The sequence below is a fragment of the Schistocerca americana genome, chromosome 4 (assembly GCF_021461395.2).
Source record: "Schistocerca americana isolate TAMUIC-IGC-003095 chromosome 4, iqSchAmer2.1, whole genome shotgun sequence".
In the NCBI taxonomy this organism is placed as follows: Eukaryota; Metazoa; Arthropoda; class Insecta; order Orthoptera; family Acrididae; genus Schistocerca; species Schistocerca americana.
Genome location: NC_060122.1, coordinates 607,610,760 through 607,635,673, shown reverse-complemented (window position 1 = coordinate 607,635,673; position 24,914 = coordinate 607,610,760). Strand labels below are relative to the sequence as shown.

General features: G+C 39.6%; 1 protein-coding gene across 3 annotated transcripts in view; it reads right to left on the bottom strand.

The window, feature by feature from the left end:
• LOC124612400 (transmembrane and coiled-coil domains protein 2) overlaps positions 1 to 24,914 on the bottom strand; it is a 188,219-nt gene that overhangs the window by 144,684 nt on the left and 18,621 nt on the right. For all 3 annotated transcript variants that reach the window (XM_047140582.1, XM_047140583.1, XM_047140581.1), the window contains exon 2: positions 10,021 to 10,075. The gene's annotated coding sequence lies outside the window, so the exon portion shown is untranslated. The remainder of the gene's footprint in view (positions 1 to 10,020; positions 10,076 to 24,914) is intronic.

The following is a 24,914-nucleotide window of genomic DNA, read 5'->3' as shown; positions in this document are numbered from 1 at the left end:
ATTGATAAGCTGTCACTGGTGTCTGATCAACAATGGATGGATCCCAGCCTCCACGAGTGAGCTGTTCAAAAGGCTAGTTCGAAAGGCTCCTGTCGCAAATTGAGTCTCACAGTGGTGTATCGGATGCAGTATCTGCAATGCTGAAGGCAATGCCGATCGATATGCCAGACTTCCATAATCAAGCTATTGCAATGAGAACTCACCCTCATTCCAGATGCAGTTAAAGATGCAATAATATGACACTGACAATTCACCAGGAGGTGCTTGATTTGGTTGTGAATGCGTTCAGCCCTGGGGCTCTACCAGAGCAGTGGACTAGGACACTGATGAATTCCCACTCACTGAATGGAGCATTATATGGCTCCAGGTGGCGTGTAGTAAAAGAAAATTATTTTCACTTCATCCGCCGTTTTAGAACATGAAAGGCAGGTTGAAAATTCTCAGATGCTGAAAAGTGAGCATAGGGCAGAACAAAATGTTTGGTGACAGCATATGGGTCAGCATAGACAGTACAATTCACAGTAATACTAGGTACAGGAAGTCTGGTATCAACAGAGATGTCGGACCTTAGCCAAAACCTGCGAAGGCATTCTCTTCTTTATATCGGGTGGTGGACCTGGGCATGGAGCTGCTTAAAGGCAATAAAGCGCTCTGTTTGTGGGTGCTGCTTGTGGCATTGGAGAACCTGCCTGTGATCTCTAATGGCCTCTCTTATTTCTGAAGACCACCACAGTACTGTCTTCTGTCGTGGCAGGTCCAAGGAACAGGGGATTGCTAAATCAGCTGCTGAAAGAATGGCTGCAGTTGTATTCACGACTGCCCGATCAATATCTACATGCAGCGGGGAGCCAAGGTAGACAGCAGAGGCTAAAGCACCCCAGTCAACACCGTTGAGGGTCCACCTGGGCAGATGTCCAGGGCAGTGATGCTGAGGGAGGGACAGGAACATCAGGAAATGGTCTCTACCACAAAGGTCACAGTGGACCCTCCAGTGGATGGATGGAAGAAGACAAGGGCTGCAAACGTAAAGGTCAATGGCTGAGAAATGTCCATGACCCACACTGAAGTGTGTGACAAGGGTCAAGTTATGCCACTAAATTTTCAGGACCTTTACCACCGCCAGTATTCCTTGGTTCCACACCACTAAGGGTTATGGGAATTGAAATTATCCAAGATTAGGAAAGGTGGGAACAGCTGAGAAACCAAAATTCTTATAGTAGCACCTGTATCCATGAAGGGCTGGAGTCAGAGTTGCTGGAAACCAAGTCTCCTGAAAGACAATGCAAAAGACAGGGGAACTGTTTAAAAATGACATAGCTCACCAGATGGTGGAAAAAACTGCTACAATTGCACTGGAGAATAATGTTGTCAATGTACAGTGAGGTCGTGAAGGCACCAAGGGGGCAGGTTATGCCTTAGGGTCTTCTGCTGCCACTGGCTGAGGGGATATATATATATATATATATATATATATATATATATGTGTGTGTGTGTGTGTGTGTGTGTGCGCGCGCGCGCGCCCGCGAGTGTATACCCGTCCCTTTTTTCCCCCTAAGGTAATCCGCTCCCGGGATTGGAATGACTCCTTACCCTCTCCCTTAAAACCCACATCCTTTCGTCTTTTCCCTCTCCTTCCCTCTTTCCTGATGAGGCAACAGTTTGTTGCGAAAGCTTGAATTTTGTGTGTATGTTTGTGTGTCTGTCGACCTGCCAGCACTTTCATTTGGTAAGTCACATCATCTTTGTTTTTAGATATATTTTTCCTACGTGGAATGTTTCCCTCTATATATATATATATATATATATATATATATATATATTGGGGGGATATTGGGTTTCACATTGCGTCAGTGTACCATCACCTTGACCTTTTCGGACAATGAATCACCCTCAAAACCCAAGATGCACCACCAGTAGCAACCCTATTGTCCTTTGGCCCCATATGTACAAGAAAGGCAAAGTGTGCACCTCATTGCTCCAAGTTGGCACATAGCACATCACCAGATTGTAAAAACAAGTCTCTGAGGAAAATAACACCCTGATCCAAATTTAGACTATTATGAGGAGTGACAGTCACAAATGTCACCTACCTTGTTACAACCAATGCCCATGACTGGGCAGGGGATGCTGTTTTGATCAAAATTGACCCAATTTCCATTTTACAGATGGTTGACACTTCCCAAACTTGTCTTCTACATTTTCCACACAGAATATGGCCTTTGTGGCCAAGAAGCAATCACCATCAGTCCTTGTACAAACCAAGTATCACAGGGAGTACTGCTCTGTTTGCCACTTAGCCCTACATTCCTCCCATGGCCTAGCCAGGGAAGGGAACATTTTAGGACCATATCTTTCTGCATGGAAAGAGGACAGTCCTCTCACAGAGACTGCTGGGGCCGTATGGCCAGCAGAGGAAGATAACATGATCCGCTTCATTTGCAGCTCATCCACTACGTTGCTACCCACTCTGAACACTGGCTCCCCCACAGGCACCACCTAGTCTCAGCAATGGCCACCTGGCCACTAATCCATTTCTTGAATCCCTGTGCCCATCACAACAGACACATACCCTTTGGCATACACGGGGAATTTTCAGCTCAGGCATCAACAGTAGGATCCTCGTATAGTCATGGGGCTACCACTCTCTCTTTTTCTAATAAAGGCTGTGGCCGAAAGCTTATTTGTGAATGTGTGTGCCTGTCCCCAACTCAGTATGTCATCTTTACGTAAGGAGCAATCTATCTTTTCCTTACACTGTCGATATTCCCACCTGGACATTCCGCTGTTTAATCAGTTAAATATTTAACAATGAACAAGCAAAAAAAAGTTTAGAAAAGCTTTGAAATTATGCTGCAAGTTTGTTGGAAGTCACTAAGTGCACTCATTACAAAACACTGCACGAATATAGTCTGGGAAGTTTGCACTCTACTTTAAGCAAAAGCAAGTTCTTTAAGCATCTCTATGATGTCATATCTCCCGAACTCTCTGCCCTACAATGAAATAAATTTTCTGTTACATTCAGTGATATATGTGAATAGTGTGTGCAAACTGTGTTGCAAATAATCGGCAGTAAAGAAGTAATAAAATGTGATACCAGATGCTGAAGTTTTACTGGGACAGAGAAAATTTAGTAAACAAACTTATTTCCTTTCATCATTTTGTCTGGGGTACCAGAGAAAAACGTTTTGTAAAAGTTCAAGGCTATGTGTACAGTTCACTGGAAGTGGCTAAGTGCTCCCACTCTCAAAAAATGGATGAATGAAGTCCAGGTATATGTGTGCCATCAGTTATGATTCTTCAAGACAAATACACAGTTTCTAATTGTAATACTTGTTTTATTGTGTTAAACTTCTAATATAAGAATATACCACTTAATGATTATATTATGACAATATTTAAAATTTTTAAACTCAGACAGTAATTCCACAGCCATTCAATAGGCAACCCGCATATCCCTCTCCCTTGCCCCCCCCCCCCTCTCTCTCTCTCTCTCTCTCTCTCTCTCTCTCTCTCTCTCTCTCTCTGTGTGTGTGTGTGTGTGTGTGTGTGTGTGTGTGTGTGTGTGTGTGTGTGTTTGTTTCTTTTTCTGACAAAGGCTGTCACCAGGAAACGGGATCCAGGATAGTTGCTTAGTAATATATTAGATTAGCAATGTATTATTACAGGAGCATCATCTTTCCATGGGTAAGCAACTGAAAAAATGCTCATTTCTACTTGAAATCTTATGCAGTGTGTGTCATGAGGCATTAGTGTAGTGAAGTACTGCCGAATGACTCTCACTTGTAAGAGCACAACTTGTTCATAAAGGTGCATGGATATTTGATCATAAATCCAAAGTGCTTCAAAAGATGCTGCATCTGATTTTTTGCAGTACATAGATTAAGAGAAACAATCATAAATAATATTCACTTGTGATTTGAATGTTAAACTAGTGTAACTGTCATCATCAGCCATTTGATGTCCAATGCTGGAAAGAGACTTCTCTAGATTTTTCCATGCATTGTAGTCTCAGCAGTGGGTATTCATGTTGCTTCTGCATTTCTTTTTAAGACCATCTACCCACCTTCTATTTGATCATTGCCAGTGTGTCTTCTTATTTCTCTGAATCTGAGAGATAACTCCCTGGGGACATCTACCATTCATGTAATGTCAACCCTCATTTCATTTTCGCTGTTGACATACCAACATATTCTACTACAATCCACCGCTCTCTGATCAATATGTGAGTTTGCTGTATTTTTACTCACCAACATACATATCTCTATTGTTCAAGGAATGATTTCCAGGTTCTAATGTTTTTCATATTTGATTTTCATGTGTAACCACCAGGAGTCAAGACTGGTAACACACTAATTTTAGACCTTCCTTTTCAGACATAAAGACCGTGTTTATTTTACCAGGAAAAGTAAACATAAGAATGCCCTCAAAGCAATCTGTAGAAACTCTTCATTCTTCAGAAACATTCAAAGTCTTAATAGTTCCCTTAAATGAGTCCTTGAAGGCAACAATCTTGGGAAGAAAGAAAGATTCTAGTGGAAAAACGAAAGAGGGAAACAAAGAACATAACAGAACAACTGGTGCAAGTAATAAGGTATCAAACTACGAAGAAATTATGAGAAGTCCAGACAAAGCTTCTATATTATTTTTACTCCTTTGTTTATTGCTTTTCCTGAATTATTCATTGTCATAGTTTACAATGTACCACTGTAATATAGAGAAAGCTGAGATGAACATTTTGATACAGTATGATTGTGGTCTATAAAGTCAGAAAACTCCCTCAAACTGGTCTAAAAAAGTACCTAAGCTACAGCACAAGCACGTCACGTGATAGTTTTAATATTCTCGTGATCTCTTTGTGCAGGAAACTGTTAGTCCTAGACAAAAAAATAAATAAGACCCTTTTTTTGTAGCAAATTTAATTTAGTTGAATTGTGTACTGACACAGTTTTTGTTGGAGTGTGCAGTTTTCGTGTTGTTGTTGTTGTTGTTGTTGTTGTTGTGGTCTTCAGTCCTGAGACTGGTTTGATGAAGCTCTCCATGCTACTCTATCCTGTGCAAGCTTCTGCATCTCCCAGTACGTACTGCAGCCTACATCCTTCTGAATCTACTTAGTGTATTCATCTCTTGGTCTCCCTCTACGATTTTTACCCTCCACGCTTCCCTCCAATACTAAATTGATGATCCCTCGATGTCTCAGAACATGTCCTACCAACAGATCCCTTCTTCTAGTCAAGTTGTGCCACAAACTCCTCTTCTCCCCAATCCTATTCAGTACCTCCTCATTAGTTATGTGATCTACCCATCTAATCTTCAGCATTCTTCTGTAGCACCACATTTCGAAAGCTTCTATTCTCTTCTTGTCCAAACTATTTATCGTCCATGTTTCACTTCCATACATGGCTACACTCCATACAAATACTTTCAGAATCGACTTCCTGACACTTAAATCTATACTCGATGTTAACAAATTTCTCTTCTTCAGAAACGCTTTCCTTGCCATTGCCAGTCTACATTTTATATCCTCTCTCCTTCGACCATCATCAGTTATTTTGCTCCCCAAATATCAAAACTCCTTTACTACTTTAAGTGTCTCATTCCCCAATCTAATTCCCTCAGCATCACCCGACATAATTCGACTACATTCCATTATCCTCATTTTACTTTTGTTGATGTTCATCTTATATCCTCCTTTCAAGACACTGTCCATTCCGTTCAACTGCTCTTCCAAGTCCTTTGCTGTCTCTGACAGAATCACAATGTCATCGGTGAACCTCAAAGTTTTTATTTCTTCTCCATGGATTTTAATACCTACTCCGAATTTTTCCTTTTGTTTCCTTTACTGCTTGCTCAATATACAGATTGAACAACATTGGGGAGAGGCTACAACCCTGTCTCGCTCCCTTCCCAACCAATGCTTCCCTTTCATGTCCCTCGACTCTTATAACTGCCATTTGCTTTCAGTACAAGTTGTAAATAGCCTTTCGCTCCCTGTATTTTACCCCTGCCACCTTCAGAATTTGAAAGAGAGTATTCCAGTTAACATTGTCAAAAGCTTTCTCTAAGTCTACAAATGCTAGAAACGTAGGTTTGCCTTTTCTTAATCTAGCTTCTAAAGTAAGTTGTAGGGTCAGTATTGCCTCACGTGTTCCCACATTTCTACAGAATCCAAACTGATCTTCCCCGAGGTTGGCTTCTACCAGTTTTTCCATTTGTCTGTAAAGAATTCGCGTTAGTATTTTGCAGCCGTGACTTATTAAACTGATAGTTCGGTAATTTTCACATCTGTCAACGCCTGCTTTCTTTGGGATTGGAATTATTTTCATGTTATTAAAGACAAACGTACAGAAGTGATATTGAACGTGTTCTATCTCAGAAAGCATTCACAATAAGGCATATGTCCATATGAAGTTTTTTATTCAGAATCACTAATACTATGTCTCAAAGCATGTATCTTTCCTACTGACTCACCTCGTATATTATTTTAGTCTTATTTCAATTGGTTTTAAAATCTGATATCAAATTTGGTGTACTAAGTTCCTTCATTAATTGTCAAGTCTATATCATAAGTAAAATTAATGTGATCTTGTTATGTTTCATTAACACATTATCCTGCTCCATTTCTTCTGTCAAGGATGTGAAAAATTCCTCTATCATTGCCAAGAAGAATTTTGGTGACATGGAAATTCTTTTCTTGAAACATGCTTTAATTTTAAATTTCTCCTGAACTGATCACAAATTCCAATAAACTTGCCATTTCCAGGAACCATAATTTCAGTTTATTCATCAGTCAATGACGGGCAGGGGGCGGGGGTGGGGCGGGGGGGGGGGGGGGGGGGGGGGGGCGGGGGACAAATACACTTTGGTACGTTACAATCTCAACTTGCATAATGGGGAACATCTCTGCAATTCTATTGCACTCCTTAGGAAAGCTGGAACTATGTATTCATTTTCTAGACTGTACACACAAACTTAAGCAAGGACATTTATCAACTAGAAGATATTCCATGATCTTACACTACATCCATGTCTTCAAAAGTAACAATTCCTTCTTAATGGAAATAAAACTTTAAAAAAGATGGTTACTTAATGGAGAGAAGCATGGAGGGTAAAAAATTTTGAGAAAGACCAAGGTTTGACACATCACACAACATAAGGTTGTCTTTAGCCCAAAAAGAGGTGCACACTCCTGCTATCAAACTTTTTTAACACTTATCCAGTGATAAAAACAAAAAGAAAATGTTTCTCTCGACAATTCCTTCAATTCCATGGAAGAATTTCTATTAGTGTAATAGTAAATTATTAGTGTAATAGTAAATTATTAGTGTAATAGTAACCATATTTACAAAGTAATTTATAATGTGAACATAAAATTACTTGTTCCACAGCATTATGATTTACCATGCAAATGATCCATAGAAAATGAAACTAACAGCAAGCTGATTCAATGGATATGGGTCTCAGTTGTTATGCAAAGATAAAGAAGCTTGCACAGGATAGAGCACTAGCAAGCAAGCTTGAAGACTAAAGACAAAGACAAAGAAAATAACAATAACAACAACAGCAACAGCAACAACAACACCTAAAATGCAAAATATCTGTATGTGTGTCACAGAGACTGCATGGTGTTTAATTTTTACTGCACGAGGTAAACTCTCTCTTCACTAGGACAGAAGTTTGAACGACAGTCTACTCTACAACTTGTAATTTATTTTATTTTAGCTTTTTAAACTCTGAATGAAATTTAATTTAGGCACTGTAAAAATATCTCAAGTGTCAACAATACTGGAAGTATCATTCATTTTTCCTATAAGTTTCTAGCAATAGTTATTTGTCTCTTTAGGGAATGTGCTAATATAGATGTCTCACAGCTCAGTAAACCTTGATATGATTCAAACAATGTGGGTGAACACTTACTGTCTTTGTTATAAATTGAAATTTGATGGTCCATCAATTGCAAAGGATTCAAAATTGTATGAGACCACATAACGACATAATGTCTGAAGTGCTATGAGAAAGAGGTTATTTACTCAATAAACAACTGATTACACTCCCAAGAATTGCGCCTCAAACTTTTATCAGCTCTCTAACAAATACTGTGTATATCAGATGAGATATGGTGCAAGCTTATCTCTGGCAAGTTGTGAGTACTTTGATACTAAGCCAGTATGGAACATTGAGAATGAACTTTCTGATGTTCCACAGTGACCACCACAACAGGAAAAAATAAACAATATACAGCTTTTTGGTATAATGTTTTCAGCTATGCAACACTGTGAAAGCCAGTTTTCGTCCTTTAGGATTCTGTGCTGATTTTGTTATGTTAAAACTAACTGCAACTGTTAAACAGAATCAGCCCCCACATCACTCCAGCTCTCCTATCATTCAACAAACCATACAAATAAATTCTGTGAGAATTAGGTACAATGTACAACTCTTAAGCTGCAACATGTCACAGCATTACAGGGAACCTACTGCGGATTTGTTTCACTTGTTGTTGTAAAAGAATAACCATAAATAAAGTAATGACAATAAAAACCACAAATCTGCAAAAGACTGACTGTCATTCAGAGCTGGAAACAAGCCAGTAGAGCCATTTTTCTGACATTCTTCTTACCAACATGATGAGACCACGTTCTTTGCTGCTTGTACTAATTAAGAAGCATTTTCCAATGTGATCCATATATAATGGAGCTGATGCTCTTTACAAGCAGTATTACAGAGAACCACTGTATCACGGAAGATATTACAATAAAATCTATCATCACTTACTTTGTGTACATAATTGGAGTCAACTTTGAAACATGACAACTGTAGGGAATTACAGAAAGTTAAGTGTATTTGTTTTAAATTTCCAGTACTACATAACAAATAAGGATTAAAAACATTAATTATAAACAAATATATACCTGGGCAATAAAACTGTGTAGTTATAGAAATTTATAAGTGATGGTAGACAAACTTTTATTCACCGTGAATATTATGCAAATGTAAGATCACTCCACAAATGTAACCACTTTTAAAATTGACAATGTCATGAGTCTTCAATATCTTTTGACACTTGTAGGATGATCCTGTTGAGGTTTATATGATAGAAGAAATAGGAGAAATAACATTAGTCACTACACCAGACGCTCATTTGTGAAATTAGATGTTCAGCTTTGTAAGCGGAAGAGAGGCGTACAAGGACATGTAAGAATTCAATATTTGCCAAAAACAAGGCAGTGTGATAACACAAGTCAAATGGCACTAAAAAAGAGTTTATTACACAAGAATTGCAGCTCATCACAACTTTTGCTTAATTGTGTACATGAAGCGTTTCGAAAATGATAGAAATATTAAGAATAGGTATAGAAGTATAGAGGTAACAGTACGCAATGGATACAACATGACTGTACTGGCCAGAAGTAAAGATGACCCAAAAACTTATAAATGTCATTAACAGACTACTTAGCACAGAAATAACAACATTGACAACATCCAGCTAGTATGATAACTGGACACCATCAGACACACAGCTGAAGAGGAGGCACTCTGGTATACAAGCATTAGCATGATGGGATACAACAGTGGAGCTCAAGTTAGCAATTTTAAAATAAGACAAGGACTTTTGGTCCAAATTATTTCATTTTATGACTACAACTTCTATATCCAAGTATAGCCAAATGATGATTTAAATAAACACAGCCAGTTGATAAGGGATCATGAATGTCAAAACTCTTAGCTGTGTATGAAAACTCCTTTATTGCGTGTTTTATTATAAATAAACACTTCCTAATGTTCAGCACGAACATTAGCAAGTTTACCTTTTTAATATTATCAACATGTTCTGCCAAGCACCGACATAAAAGTCGGTTAATGTTACAACCATTGACTTCTCACTATCTCACTATACTTCTGTCTCTTCAACAACTTTCTTGGACTTTGTGAAATATAACTGGCGTAAAATTTACAGTACAGACAACCTGTTATTAGTGACACATTCTATTATGATATGTTATGAACAATTATTACAATACTAACAATGGGTGGAGAGGTGTCAACATGGTCCTGCATGAGGTATCATCCCACCAATCACCTGGAAAAATACAAACAAGTAAATCAGTAAATAAAAATTTTAAAAATTAGAAGAGTTAACAAAAGAGGACACCTCTGTGTCCCATTTTACCACACGCTTCAATTCTAGTCTCCTCTAATTAATTTTATTAAATTAATAGAAATAAATAAAGCCAAAGCATGACATTTTACAATACTAAGAGTTTCTTAAAAACATTCAGGATGTGCATTGCACACAGCAGTTTGTTTCCTTGCACTGCATTCACTACATAAGAACACAAACTTACCGTTGTATGTTTAATATCCACACCCTCCTTTAGTCCTACATGGACACTTCAGCGATATTCTAGGATGGACTGCATGAGTGATTTTAAGTAGTCTGCTATGTGCAGTGGTTGCATTTCACTAGTATACTAACAATGAGTTAAAAGTCTAATATGTTCTTTACCTACAGCTGAGGCTATGTGACTGTGCCATTTCATATTCTTACAAATCGTTGATGGTTGTCATCATTTTTCTGATTTAACAGGCAATTGCATATGTATCCTGCAGAATTCCATGAACACATGGAGTAACTCTCCCATTCTGCCTGCAATTCTAACCAAAAAAAGTCCTTCGTTTCAAAAATGAACAATTGCTCTGCACCATTAGCTTTTAAACTGTGGGTTTCATTTAGAAGTAAATTACTGTTTTATATTATAAAAAAAGAAGTTCACAGAAATAACAACACATGGCACATCCTATCACACCATGTACACTAAAAACAATTGCAGTATTTTCAAATAATCCCACCATAACATTCTTGATGATCACACAAAAGGAAATAAGTTGTCTTCTAAGCTGATAACCTGTTTCCGAAGCCACCATTCACCACATTCCAAAGACCCGTTGAATAAAGTCAGGTGTGTGAATGGTCAGAATATTTATCCCAGAAATGCAGCTACTCCAAACTGATTATGTAGGTTACTTTAACAACTATCCATCACTTAAGATGGACTGCTTATGTTACTTCTCAAACGCAACTGAAATTAAATGAAAATTCTCCAAATTAACATTTTACATAATTAGCATTTAAACTTCATTGAAGCTACTTTATTGATACATTATTCAGTTTTTGATTGTATACTACAACATTTTTGACATTTTGGGAATGGTCATAAATACAAAGTAAGCTGTACTGAAAGCAAACTGAAGTGACTCTTTTGTGGTTTAGTGTTTCCAATGCACTTATTTCAATCTATCTGTTCTCCATGTGAACACCTTGAAATCTAAACCCATTATGTTTCATTGATGTAACACACACACACACACACACACACACACACACACAAGCACACACAAGCAGGCTAGAACCTCTTTTTCACCTGTCAGAATTTAATTTATAGTATCATAGAGGACAATTCACATTGCTAGCTTCCCAAATCCCTGGTCTGGTTCATGTTTACTGATGACATCCTTATAATCTGGACCCAAGGCCAGGACACCTTATCCTCATTCGTCCTCAACCTCAATACCTTCTCTCCCATCCACTTCACCCAGTGCTCCTCCACTCATTGTGCCACCTCCCTAGATGTCGATCTCCTCCTCTCACATGGCTTCCTACACACCTCGGTCCACATCAAACCCAAACCCACTAATCATCTGCACTTTGACAGCTTCCACACCAAAAAATCCCCCCCCCCCCCCCCATGCAGTCTGGCCAGTGGTAGACACACCTGTAGTGACAAGAACTCCCTCACCTCACAAAGGCCTTCACAGACAGGCAATACTCTCCAGACCTAATTTACAAACATATTTCCCATGCCATATCCTCACAAGCATCCCAAGAACCAACCACAAAGAAGTGGCCCCCTTGTCACCCAATACCACCCCAGAACACCTGAACCACATCCTTCGTCAGGACTTTGGTAACAATCATCATGCCCTGGAATGAGGGACATCCTACTCAAGATATTTCCAAAGCATCCCAAAGTGACGCTCTGTCACCCACCCAACCTCCACAACAGCATAGTCCATCCCTATGCCATTCCCACCCCAAATCCCCTGCGACAGATGTCATACCCTGCGGAAAGGCCAGTCCACTCACCCAGCACCAGCTACTCCAGTCCTGTTCACAATCTTATCCTATCCCAATCAGAGGCTGGGCCACCTGTGCAATCAGCCATGTTAATTATCAGCTCTGCTGCAACCACTGCATAGTGTTTTGCACTGGTATGACAACCAACAAGCTGTCAACTAGAATGAATGGCCACCATGAAACTGTTGCCAAAAACAAAGTGGACCATACAGTGGCAGAATATGCAGCAGTGCACAACATGTGAGATTTCAATAGCTGCTTCACAACCCATGCCATCTGGATCCTCCCCACCACCACCAATTTTTCTGAGTTGCACAGATGGGAGCTATCCTTACACCTTATCCTTCTTTCCTGTGACCACCTTGGCCTAAACCTAAGGTAACTCACCGTCTCCCCAACCCCCACAAAAGAGTGCGCGTGTGTGTACAGTCTCCTGCCCTAGTACCCCTACCCAGTTTGTGTCCTCAAAACAGGTAGCTGTGTGCTATCTTAGGCCCTAGTCTACGAAATCACGTGCCCAGCCATCTGCCACCTGCCTCCTCTACCTACACCCCTAGCTAGCCCACAGACAGCTCCCCACTCTCCCAAGAGCCACTACACACCTCCCGCAACCCCCTCCCTGCCTCCCACCTTTCTCCATTCCTCACACCACCTCACCCTGCCCCACACCCTTACCTCACCCCAGTACACTCATTGGAAAGAGGTGGCAGTCGACTGAGCACAACGTAGGGAGATAGGCGTAAGTCTCCCTAAATTGTGCTCAAATAGGAACCAAGCACCAAGACCCCTGTGCACAGCCTTTTCCAAGCTATTGTACATGGGTGAGTGTGTGCCTGTGTGTGTGTGTTTGTGGGTATGTTTTTCCTAAAAGCTTGTAAAAGGAAGTGCATTCTGATAGCTAGCCAAGCTCTGTACCTTTTGTTTATTTACCTATTGATGATGCAGTGCTTGTGCCTTTTGGTGAGTCTCCTTTATTAATAATTAATTTGTAATTCTCAACTAGACCTTTCCATACATCATCATACAAGTTTAATGTATACAAGTGGTGCACTCCCAGAAGAACATATTTTTTGCATGTTTTTGCACATAAACTCCAAATGGTGGCATTAACTGAGCATTAACTTCAGCTTAATTAATGTTGCTTGGGCAACAGCTCTGGTTCATCATCCAAACCATGATAATATACTGATCATAACTACAATATTATGAATTTTGAAACTTTCCACATAGCAGAGAAGCTGAGTCGCAGAGAGACAATGTTCCATCCTGGATTTTCCTTTGTAACATAACTACAGTAAGAGCAATGTTCAAATGGCTATACAAATGGCCACTGGTCCAGATTAAACCAAAAACTTTTTACCCAATGTTGCTAGCTCAAATATGAAGCAAGCACAAAGACCCTTCTGCACAGTCTTTTCCGAGCTATTTGTTACAGCATTTCCTCAGTGTAATGATTAAACTGTTAGTTCAGTAATCTTCAAACTTTTTGGCACTTAATTCCTTTGTATTTGAAGTTATTAGTTACTTCTGAAGTCAGAGTATTTTCCCTGCCTCATATCTTGCACACAAGGTGGATTTGTTTCACCTGGCTGGCTCTCACAGGGAGTTCAGCAGTTACAAGAGAATTTTATCTACTTTCTCTTCTCTTTCTCTAATAATGCCTTTATATATTCCTTCATCTTTCCCTTCTTTGCTTAGTATTGGCTATCTGAGCTCTTAATAATACTGCTGCTTCTCATTTCTCCAAAGGCCTCTAATTTTCCAGTATGCAGTATATCTTCACACTAGTTATACATGCTTCTATAGTCTTAACATTTGTCCTCTAGCCATTCCTGTTTGGCCACTTTGCACTTTCTGTCAATCTCATTTTTAATACATATGTACTCCCTTTGACCAGCTCCATTTCTTGCATTTTTATATTTTCTCATTTCATCAATTAAGTTCAGTGTCTTCTGTGATATTGAAAGATCTTTACTAGGCCTGGTCTTTCTTTTTCCTATTTCATCCTCTGCTGCCTTTACTATTTCATTTGTCAAAGTTGCCCATTTGCTGTCTTCTGTATTCCTTTCCCCGTTTCAGTCAAATGTCTCCTAATGCTACTTTTGAAACTCTTGACAACCTCTGGTTCTTTGAAGTTATCCAGGACCCATCACCTTAATTTCCTACCTTTTTCCAAATTCTTCAGTTTTAATCTACAGTTCATGACCAATAAATTATGTTCAGGACCCATATCTGCTCCTGGAAGTGTGTTACAGCTTAATGGTTACAAAAGCTCTTTTCCCATTATGTAATCAACCTTAAACCTGATGACTCCAGGTCCCTCAGTCCCTCCCACATACTCTCCCTTCTTTCCCGATTCTTAAACCAAGTGTCAGCGATGATTAAATTACACTCTGTGCAAAATTCTACCATGAGGCTTGCTCTCATTTCCTCCCCCAGTCCATGTTCTCCTATTTTTCCTTCTCTCCCTCTTTCTACTTCCCCCTTCCCTCCTCATTCCTCTTCTTCAGTCATCAGTCACAAATTTTCCTCTGCCTTAATTAGCTGAATAATTTCTTTTATCTCACCACATATTCTTTCAATCTCTGCATTTCCTGTGGAGCTAGTTGGCATATACCCCAGTACTACTGTGGTGGATGTTGCTTGTGTGTTTATTTTAGCTATGGTAATGTGTTCATTGTGGTGCATATAGAACATTACCCATATTACTATTTTCTTACACATTCTTAGACCTCATCTTACATTGCCTCTATTTCATTTTGTGATTTTAACAATGTACTCACTTGATAAAAAGTCCCATTCATCCTCTCACTGAATTTCACTAACCCCACTTTATCTAACTTCATCTATCCAAGTCCCTTTTTAAATTTTCTAAGTTACCAGTCCAATTAAGAGATTTAACATTCCACACTCCCATCCACAGACTGCCAATTTTGTTTTTCCTAATGACGACATCCTCACGAGTCGTGGCCACCCAGCGACCCAAATGAGGGGCTATTTTACCTGTGAGGTTGCCATCATCATTTCACTAATGTAGATATTCAATACTCCTAGCAGATACATCAATAAATGTGAACAACTACAATATGCAACACAATGCAAATAGCAGTTAATAGTTGATATGGAAGACAGATTCAAGGTGTCTACAGAAAGCCAGGAGAAATGTAATATTCTTTCAATGTCCAGTTTGTTTACGATTATCTGAAATAACTACTTTTGGTTATTATCAAGCTAAGATAAAAAAGCTCAATAATTCTTTCCAAAGAAAACTGAAAGAACTAATAATGTATGTCAATGGAAAAAAAAATCAGACTTTTGGTTTTTGTTTTGCCCATTCATGTACCATAATCATAAGAGGGCAATGCAGGCTGATGTGCAGAATTTATCTTAACATTTTGAATTTTTCACAGTTACATCCTTAATCAGAGCAAAAAACCTTTCCTGATCTATAAAAAGTGGCACAGTTCATGTGCAAGTTTAGGCCAGGATACTGTCATAAGATTTTAGCATACATGGAAATAACAAAAAGGAAATGAAGTCTAAGTCTCCAGGACAACAATAATGAAGAACGTGATCCACATTACCGCAACAAACTGTTTGACACCTCAAATTTTTGTCCCTGTAACAAAAAGAAAACCATTTTCTGGGATGCTTTGTGTGTCTTACACATTCTCTACTCGTTTGTTAAGTATTTTCTTTAGTTCTTATTCCTCTGATATAACACCTTCCTCCAAAGATACTGTCAATGGTTACTAGCAATGGCCTGCATATCACAAAGTGCTGCTGAACTGAACTATTTTATGAAACAACAGCCAGTGTATTGGTTTAATTTTAAAGGCTATGCAAAGACTTTGCAATTTCTCTCAATATGCAATGACACAAATTGTATCTGGTGGCATAAACTCTTGTGGCTTCCTTGAGTGAGACACTACACACTACCATAACGACTTGCTTTGACAGACAGATGGCAGACATTCTTGGTTGGTTGGTTGGTTTAAAAGAGGGGGGGAAGGGACCAAACTGGTGATGTTCAGAAACGTAAAATTGTGCACTTCACAAAATGAAAAATGTAATTTCCTATAACTACAATATCAATGAGTCACAGTTGGAGTCAACCACCTCATATTAATTCCTGGGTGTAATACTTTGTAGGGATATGAAATGATCACATAGGTTCAGTTGTGGGTAAAGCAGGTGGTAAACTTCAGTTTACATCTACATTTATACTCCGCAAGCCACCCAACGGCGTGTGGCGGAGGGCACTTTACATGCCACTGTCATTACCTCCCTTTTCTGTTCCAGTCGTGTATGGGTCGCGGGAAGAACGACTGTCTGAAAGCCTCCGTGCGTGCTCGAATCTCTCTAATTTTACATTCGTGATCTCCTCGGGAGGTATAAGTAGGGGGAAGCAATATATTCGATACCTCATCCAGAAACGCACCCTCTCAAAACCTGGCGAGCAAGCTACACCGCGATGCAGAGCGCCTCTCTTGCAGAGTCTGCCACTTGAGTTTGCTAAACATCACCGTAACGCTATCACGGTTACCAAATAACCCTGTGATGAAGCGCACCGCTCTTCTCTGGATCTTCTCTATCTCCTCCGTCAACCCGATCTGGTACGGATCCCGCACTGATGAGCAATACTCAAGTATAGGTCGAATGAGTGTTTTGTAAGGCACGTCCTTTGTTGATGGACTACATTTTCTAAGGACTCTCCCAATGAATCTCAACCTGGTACTCGCATTACCAACAATTAATTTTATATGATCATTCCACTTCAAATCGTTCCGCACGCATACTCCCAGATATTTTACAGAAGTAACTGCTACCAGTGTTTGTTCCGCTATCATATAATCATACAATAAAGGATCCTTCTTTCTATGTATTCGCAATACATTACATTTGTCTATGTTAAGAGTCAGTTGCCACTCCCTGCACCAAGTGCCTATTCGCTGCAGATCTTCCTGCATTTCACTACAATTTTCTAATGCTGCAACTTCTCTGCATACTACAGCATCATCCGCGAAAAGCCGCATGGAACTTCCGACACTATCTACTAGGTCATTTATATATATTGTGAAAAGCAATGGTCCCCTAACACTCCCCTGTGGCCTGCCAGAGGTTACTTTAACGTCTGTAGACTTCTCTCCATTGAGAACAACATGCCGTGTTCTGTTTGCTAAAAACTCTTCAATCCAGCCACACAGCTGGTCTGATATTCCGTAGGCTCTTACTTTGTTTATCAGGCGACAGTGTGGAACTGTATCGAATGCCTTCCGGAAGTCAAGGAAAATAGCTTCTACCTGGGAGCCTGCATCTAATAATTTCTGGGTATCATGAACAAATAGAGCGAGTTGGGTCTCACACGATCGCTGTTTCTGGAATCCATGTTGATTCCTACAGAGTAGATTCTGGGTTTCCAAAAACGACATGATACGCGAGCAAAAAACATGTTCTAAAATTCTACAACAGATCAACATCAGAGATATAGGTCTATAGTTTTGCGCATCTGCTCGACGACCCTTCTTGAAAACTGGGACTACCTGTGCTCTTTTCCAATCATTTGGAATCTTCCGTTCCTCTAGAGACTTGCGGTACACGGCTGTTAGAAGGGGGGCAAGTTCTTTCGCGTACTCTGTGTAGAATCGAATTGGTATCCCGTCAGGTCCAGTGGACTTTCCTCTGCTGAGTGATTCCAGTTGCTTTTCTATTCCTTGGACACTTATTTCGATGTCAGCCATTTTTTCGTTTGTGCAAGGATTTAGAGAAGGAACTGCAGTGCAGTCTTCCTCTGTGAAACAGCTTTGGAAAAAGGTGTTTAGTATTTCAGCTTTACGCGTGTCATCCTCTGTTTCAATGCCATCATCAACCCGGAGTGTCTGGATATGCTGTTTCGAGCCACTTACTGATTTAACGTAAGACCAGAACTTCCTAGGATTTTCTGTCAAGTCGGTACATAGAATTCACTGAACGCTTCACGCATAGCCCTCCTTACGCTAACTTTGACATCGTTTAGCTTCTGTTTGTCTGAGAGGTTTTGGCTGCATTTAGACTTGGAGTAAAGCTCTCTTTGCTTTCACAGTAGTTTCCTAACTTTGTTTTTGAACCACAGTGGGTTTTTCCCGTCCCTCACAGTTTTACTCGGCACATACCTGTCTAAAACGCATTTTACGATTGCCTTGAACTTTTTCCATAAACACTCAACATTGTCAGTGTCAGAGCAGCAACTTTCATTTTGATCTGTTAGGTAGTCTGAAATCTGCCTTCTATTACTCTTGCTAAACAGATAAACCTTCCTCCCTCTTTTTATATTCCTATTAACATCCATATTCAGGGATGCTGCAACGGCCTTATGATCACTGATTCCCCGTTCTGCACTTACAGAGTCGAAAAGTTCGGGTCGGTTTGTTATCAGTAGGTCCAAGATGTTATCTCCACGAGTCGGTTCTCTGTTTAATTGCTCGAGGTAATTTTCGGATAGTGCACTCAGTATAATGTCACTCAATGCTCTGTCCCTACCACCCGTCCTAAACATCTGAGTGTCCCAGTCTATATCTGGTAAACTGAAATCTCCACCCAAGACTATAACATGCTGAGAAAATTTATATGAAATGTATTCCAAATTTTCTCTCAGTTGTTCTGACACTAATGCTGCTGAGTCGGGAGGTTGGTAAAAGGAGCCAACTATTAACCTAGCTTGGTTGTTGAGTGTAACCTCCGCCCATAATAATTCACAGGAACTATCCACTTCTACTTCACTACAGGATAAACTACTACTAACAGCGACAAACACGCCACCACCGGTTGCATGCAATCTATCCTTTCTAAACACCGTCTGTGCCTTTGTAAAAATTTTGGCAGTAGAATACTGGGGAAGTGCAATCAGTATACAAAGGAGATTACTTACAAAGCACTTTAGTGACACATTTTACAATATTGCTCAAGTACATAGGGTCCCTACCAAATAGGACTAACAGGGGATATTGAATGTTTACATAGAAGGGCAGCACGAATGTTTACAGGTTTGTTCAACCTGTGAAAGAGTGTTACAGTGATGCTGACAAAACTGAAATGATGGACTCGAAGATAGGCTTAAACTGTCCTGAGTGTGTCTACTAGCAAAGTTTCAAGAACTGGCTTTAAATTATGAGTCTAGGACTATATTGCAACCCCCTATGTATCACTCACATAGGGGTCATGAGAATAATATTATAAAAATTACAGCACACATGGAGACATTCAAACAATCATTCTTCCCATGCTCCATTTGTGAAAGGAACAGGAAGAAACCTTAATAACTGGTACAATGGGGCGTGCCCTCTGCCATGCACTTCGTGCGGTTTACAGAGTATGGGTGCAGAAGTTGTAGATGTACCCATTAAGCTAAATATACCAACTACCAGCTCTATTGTCAAATGATCTTTCTTAAAACTCATATTTTGCTCATATGTACAGGCATTAAAGTTAGCATTGATGCACTCGTAAATGAGAGAGGAACTGACATTGAGGGTAGCAAAGCGAAAGTAGAGATGCCTAACTCAACGTTCAAATGTTCCTTTACAAAGGTAAACCCAGGACAGCTGCCCTAATTAATCTTCGTACCAATGAAAAGATGAGTGATACAGGTGTCAGTGACAGTGGGGTTGAGAGACAACTGAAACTGTTAAAATTGAACAAAGCTCCAGGACCTGATGGAATCCCTGTCAGAGCCTACACTCGATTTGAGGCCGAGTTAGTCCATCTTTTACCTGTAATCTATAGTAGATCTCTCAAACAAAAGACCATTCCCCCAGTCATTGTAAAAAGCACGTCACGAAAGACCACAGAATTACCATCCAATATCATTGACAATGATCTGTTGCACAATCTTAGAGAATACAATGAGCTCAAATATAATTAGGTATCTTTAACAGAATGATGTCCATGTCAACCACCATGGATTTTGAAAACATCGAACATATGAAACTGGACTTGCACTTTTCTCACACAACATACTGAAATCTGTGGATCGCAGCAGTTAGATAGATCCATTATTTCTCCATTTCCAAAAAGCATTTGACTCAGCTCTTCATCTACACTTTTTATCAAAAGTTCTATCAAATGAGGTCAAGGAAGATTTGTGACTGGGTTGAGGACTTTTCAGTAAGAAGGTTGCAGCAAGTTACCTTGTACGCAGAGTCACTGACAGGTGAAGTCACTTTGGGTGTGCCCACAGAAGTGTGTTGGAACCCTTGTTGTTCATGTTTCATATTAATGACCATGTGGACAATATTAATAGCAATCTTAGGCTTTCCACTGATGATGCAGTTATCTATAATGAAGAATTGTCTGATAGAAGCTCCATGAATACTGAACCACATCATCTTAAGATTTCACAGTGATGCACAGATTGGCAACTCTGTTTACATGTTCATAAACTTACGCACTTCACAAAATGAGAAAACATCATATCTTGTGACTATAATGTTAATGAGTCGCAGTTGTAACTGATCAACTAATACAAATACCTTTGTAGCGATATGAAATGGAATGATCACATAGGTGCAGTTGTGGGCAAAGCAGGTGGCAGACTTCAGTTTATTGGCAGAATCCTAGGAAGATGCAACCAGTCTACAAAGGCAATTGCTTACAAATCACTCGTGTGAACCATCCCAGAATATGCTGAAATGTGTGGGAGTCATGCCAAACAGGGCTACCAGAGGATATTGAATGTGTACAGATAAGGGCAGCAGAAATGGTCCAGATTTGTTTGGTCCATGGGAGAGTATCACAGCAATGCTAAAGACTGAACTGGTAGACACCAAAAGATAGATGTAAACTATTCTGAGTAAACCTAGTTACGAAGTTTCAAGAATCGACTTCAAATAATTGCTCTAGGAATATACTACAACCCCTTTGTATCACTTCTGTATGGATTGTGAAGAGAAGATTGGCATGTATAGAGCCATTTAAAATCATTATTTCTGCTCTCCTTACTTGAACAGAAAAGGGAAAAATTCTAAATCTAGTAAGATGGGAGGTATCCCTCTCCCATGCACTTCAGTACTTTCAGGCTACAGATGTAGAGGGAGTTAGAACAGAAAATAGGGTCTTATACACAGGATGTTTCAAAAAGAATATACATATTACAAAGTATCATGTCGTCAAAAATGTTGATAGCTGCACCACAGCTAGGTTACTGGAGGAATGAATACATCGTTTAGTTTATATACATGTCAGTTTTCTTCTGCTTGCTTGGTTACCATCACATGTTGCAAAAAGGCTATTCCAAAGCAGAAATAAGTCTGTGTTACTGAATTTGCAAAGTTTAATTCTGTGATTACAGTGCAAAGAGGTTCAAGATTGAGGTATCAAACAAATCCTCTGAATGGATGGAATATTCAGAGATAGCAACAACAATTTGTATTCACAAGATGTGCATTTAAAGGAACAAGTCCTTGCTGCCCTAATGTTTCTGACGATAATTGTCACATGAATTCAAACTGCTTTCCTACACTGTCTTACAAAGTCATCTCATCATGCTAGTTGAGAGTTACAACTGACTACACCAACAATTCTGCATGTTTTGAAATGTCAGTTGGCTATGAAGCCACACAAATTACAGCTGTTATAGGCTCTACATAATGACGACAAACACAAACATGTGACATTTCCTGATGAGCTTCAGAGTGCTACTGACAATGACGATACTTCCCCACAACGCATCATCTTCAGTGAAGTGACTTTCCTGATTAGTAGGAAAGTAAACAAACAGAATGTTCAAATATGGAGCCTACAAAACCAACATGCAAAAACTAAACAAGATTCAGCCAAAGTCAATGTGTTTTTGTGGTATCCCACTCATCTCTTTATGGTCAGTTTCTCTTTGATGCAAACACGAAACGATCAGCAGTATCTTACTATGTTCAAAATTGGTTGTTTCTGAGCCTGAATGAGAACAACATTTTACAAGATGAGGCACCCCCTCACTGGAGTCGCCAAGTGCGTGAATAACTGAACGAAACTCTACCAAGTCATTGGAATGGTCATCAAACAGCTGATGACTAGCAGATCTCATCTGGCCTCCATAGTTTCTGGATTTGACACCCTGTGACTTCTTCCTGGAGGTTTTCATTAAGGACAACATTTATGCACCAACACTACCAAAGAAACCTAGAAGAGTTGCACTGGATCTGTACTACCTTAACATCAATGACAAAAGGACATGCTTATGTGTGTATGGGAGTGATTCAAATCTCGATGTGATATTATTTGTCACTGGTGGAGGACATATTTAAGTAAAGGTCCTACCACGCTTTTGTGTGTGCTCAATTCTACCTTAGCCTCTCACCCCAACTACACTTCAATGGTTTCTACACAATCCTGACATCTCAATCCTGCCCCCCCCCCCCCTTCCCCTGCTGCCAATCCAATGCCACCCTCTTTCAACTACATAAACAAAAATTGTCCTTACAATATATCTCACAATCCTTCTTGCCACAATCTCTAATAGCCCATCCCACACTCATCTCCACCCCTGTGTTCATGTATGTTACACATTCACCCTCCTCTGTTGTATCCCTCCCTCTGAGGCCACTGCTCTGTGTCAGTGTGTCACACGAAACTCCCCTTGCCTCTGCTGTGGTGCAGTCACTAGTGCCACAGCCCTATCCTGTGCACTAGGGCCTCTCCTTTCCAGCTGTCAACAACCTGCCCTTCCCACTATCTATCCTCCTCCACATTTCATCTCCTTGCATCCACTCTACTGAGTTTTTTAAGGCAGCAGTGCCATCTCCTCACATCCACTTTACTGAGTTTTTTAAGGCAGCAGCACCAAATATGTTTAAATATCATCAGATGTAAATAAACACTGTTAACTTAGGCTGCTCTATCCACAGTCTTCACATTTGCACGAGTTACAGAGGGAGCTACATTCCACACAATTAACCAGTAGATAGGGAATGTTGTTGCATCTTATAGAGGAGCTGTCTGGTGTATTTTTGCTTGCCATAGACTAGATAGTCAAATGTGACTATAGAAGATTCGCAGGAATAGTAAGTCATGCAATCTGATAATGATTAAAGAAAAGAGCAAGATGTAATGGGTCAAATAAGCTACAACATAAAATATTAATTTTGCAAATGATGAAATAAATTAGATATGGAGAAAACCTTAAAACAATTTGTTGTACAACAACACAAACATAATTGCAAGCCATGAAATACCACATTAGTTCACCATTTTTTAGGCAGCAGCATTAATTTCCTTCATAGCGGATCACATTTATAAAGACGTTAGACAACTCATGTTTGGTAGTAGCGTCAGGCAAAAATGAGTCCTCAAGAGGAATGAACATGCAACAAGCTTTAAATGTTTAACCATTAGCTCATTGAGGAATATAACGTCTTGCATAAAAGGCATTATCAAACAACAAACGCTAATGCATTTGTCATTATTCACTGCTCATATATTAATTAACTGTGGAGGTTTTGAGTCCTGAATGGCAAGTAAAAACATTTTTAGTATGAGCAACAAGATATTTTTTGCAATGTTAACTTAGAAGTACATAGAGATTTGAGTATAGTAGATTAAATATTACAAAGGGACATTTCTACCAGCGTGTAAGTGCAAACTGCAACAGCTCGCTAGGTAATTAGGACAGCAATAATGAGACTACTCGCTTTGTGCCTACTAAGATTTGATATATTTATCTTTAACATAAAATATTATATATAAAAACAAAGATGAGGTGACTTACCGAACGAAAGCGCTGGCAGGTCGATAGACACACAAACAAACACAAACATACACACAAAATTCAAGCTTTCGCAACACACTGTTGCCTCATCAGGAAAGAGGGAAGGAGAGGGGAAGACGAAAGGAAGTGGGTTTTAAGGGAGAGGGTAAGGAGTCATTCCAATCCCGGGAGCGGAAAGACTTACCTTTGGGGGAAAAAAGGACAGGTATACACTCGCACACACGCACATATCCATCCACACATACAGACACTTGTGTCTGTATGTCTGTATGTGTGGATGGATATGTGCGTGTGTGCGAGTGTATACCTGTCCTTTTTTCCCCCAAAGGTAAGTCTTTCCGCTCCCGGGATTGGAATGACTCCTTACCCTCTCCCTTAAAACCCACTTCCTTTCGTCTTCCCCTCTCCTTCCCTCTTTCCTGATGAGGCAACAGTGTGTTGTGAAAGCTTGAATTTTGTGTGTATGTTTGTGTTTGTTTATGTGTCTATCGACCTGCCAGCGCTTTCGTTCGGTAAGTCACCTCATCTTTGTTTTTATATATAATTTTTCCCACGTGGAATGTTTCCTTCTATTATATTTAACATAAAATACTTATTTATGATGACACATTGGTCTTACAACTGCAGACAGTGAAGTCCTTTCCCTTTGTTCCAGAAACAACGCAAAAAGAAGATAAAATTAGCTAAAAATCCTGCGAAATATATTGTTAACATACAAGTTTCACAAGATCTTTGCTCCAAAAATTTAAAAAAGGTGAAAACAGCAAATAAATTAGCTAAAATCAAAGTAGGTTTACTACCCTTGACAACATTAGTTAATATTTAAAAGCAAATTTGTTATTTGCTTTTTTTACAATTCAAGACTGACTACTGGAAGACTGTTCCTCTGCTGGCTACATTCACAATCAATCAGTTGGGAGAAATAATGCCAATTTATGCAGGAGATCTCCAACAGTAAGTTGCTTGACCAGTCTTGCAGCTCTGCTACAAGCAACATTCTTGGCAAGGTCAGCAGCTCTCTTCAAGGCTGCTCATTTAAAAATCTGA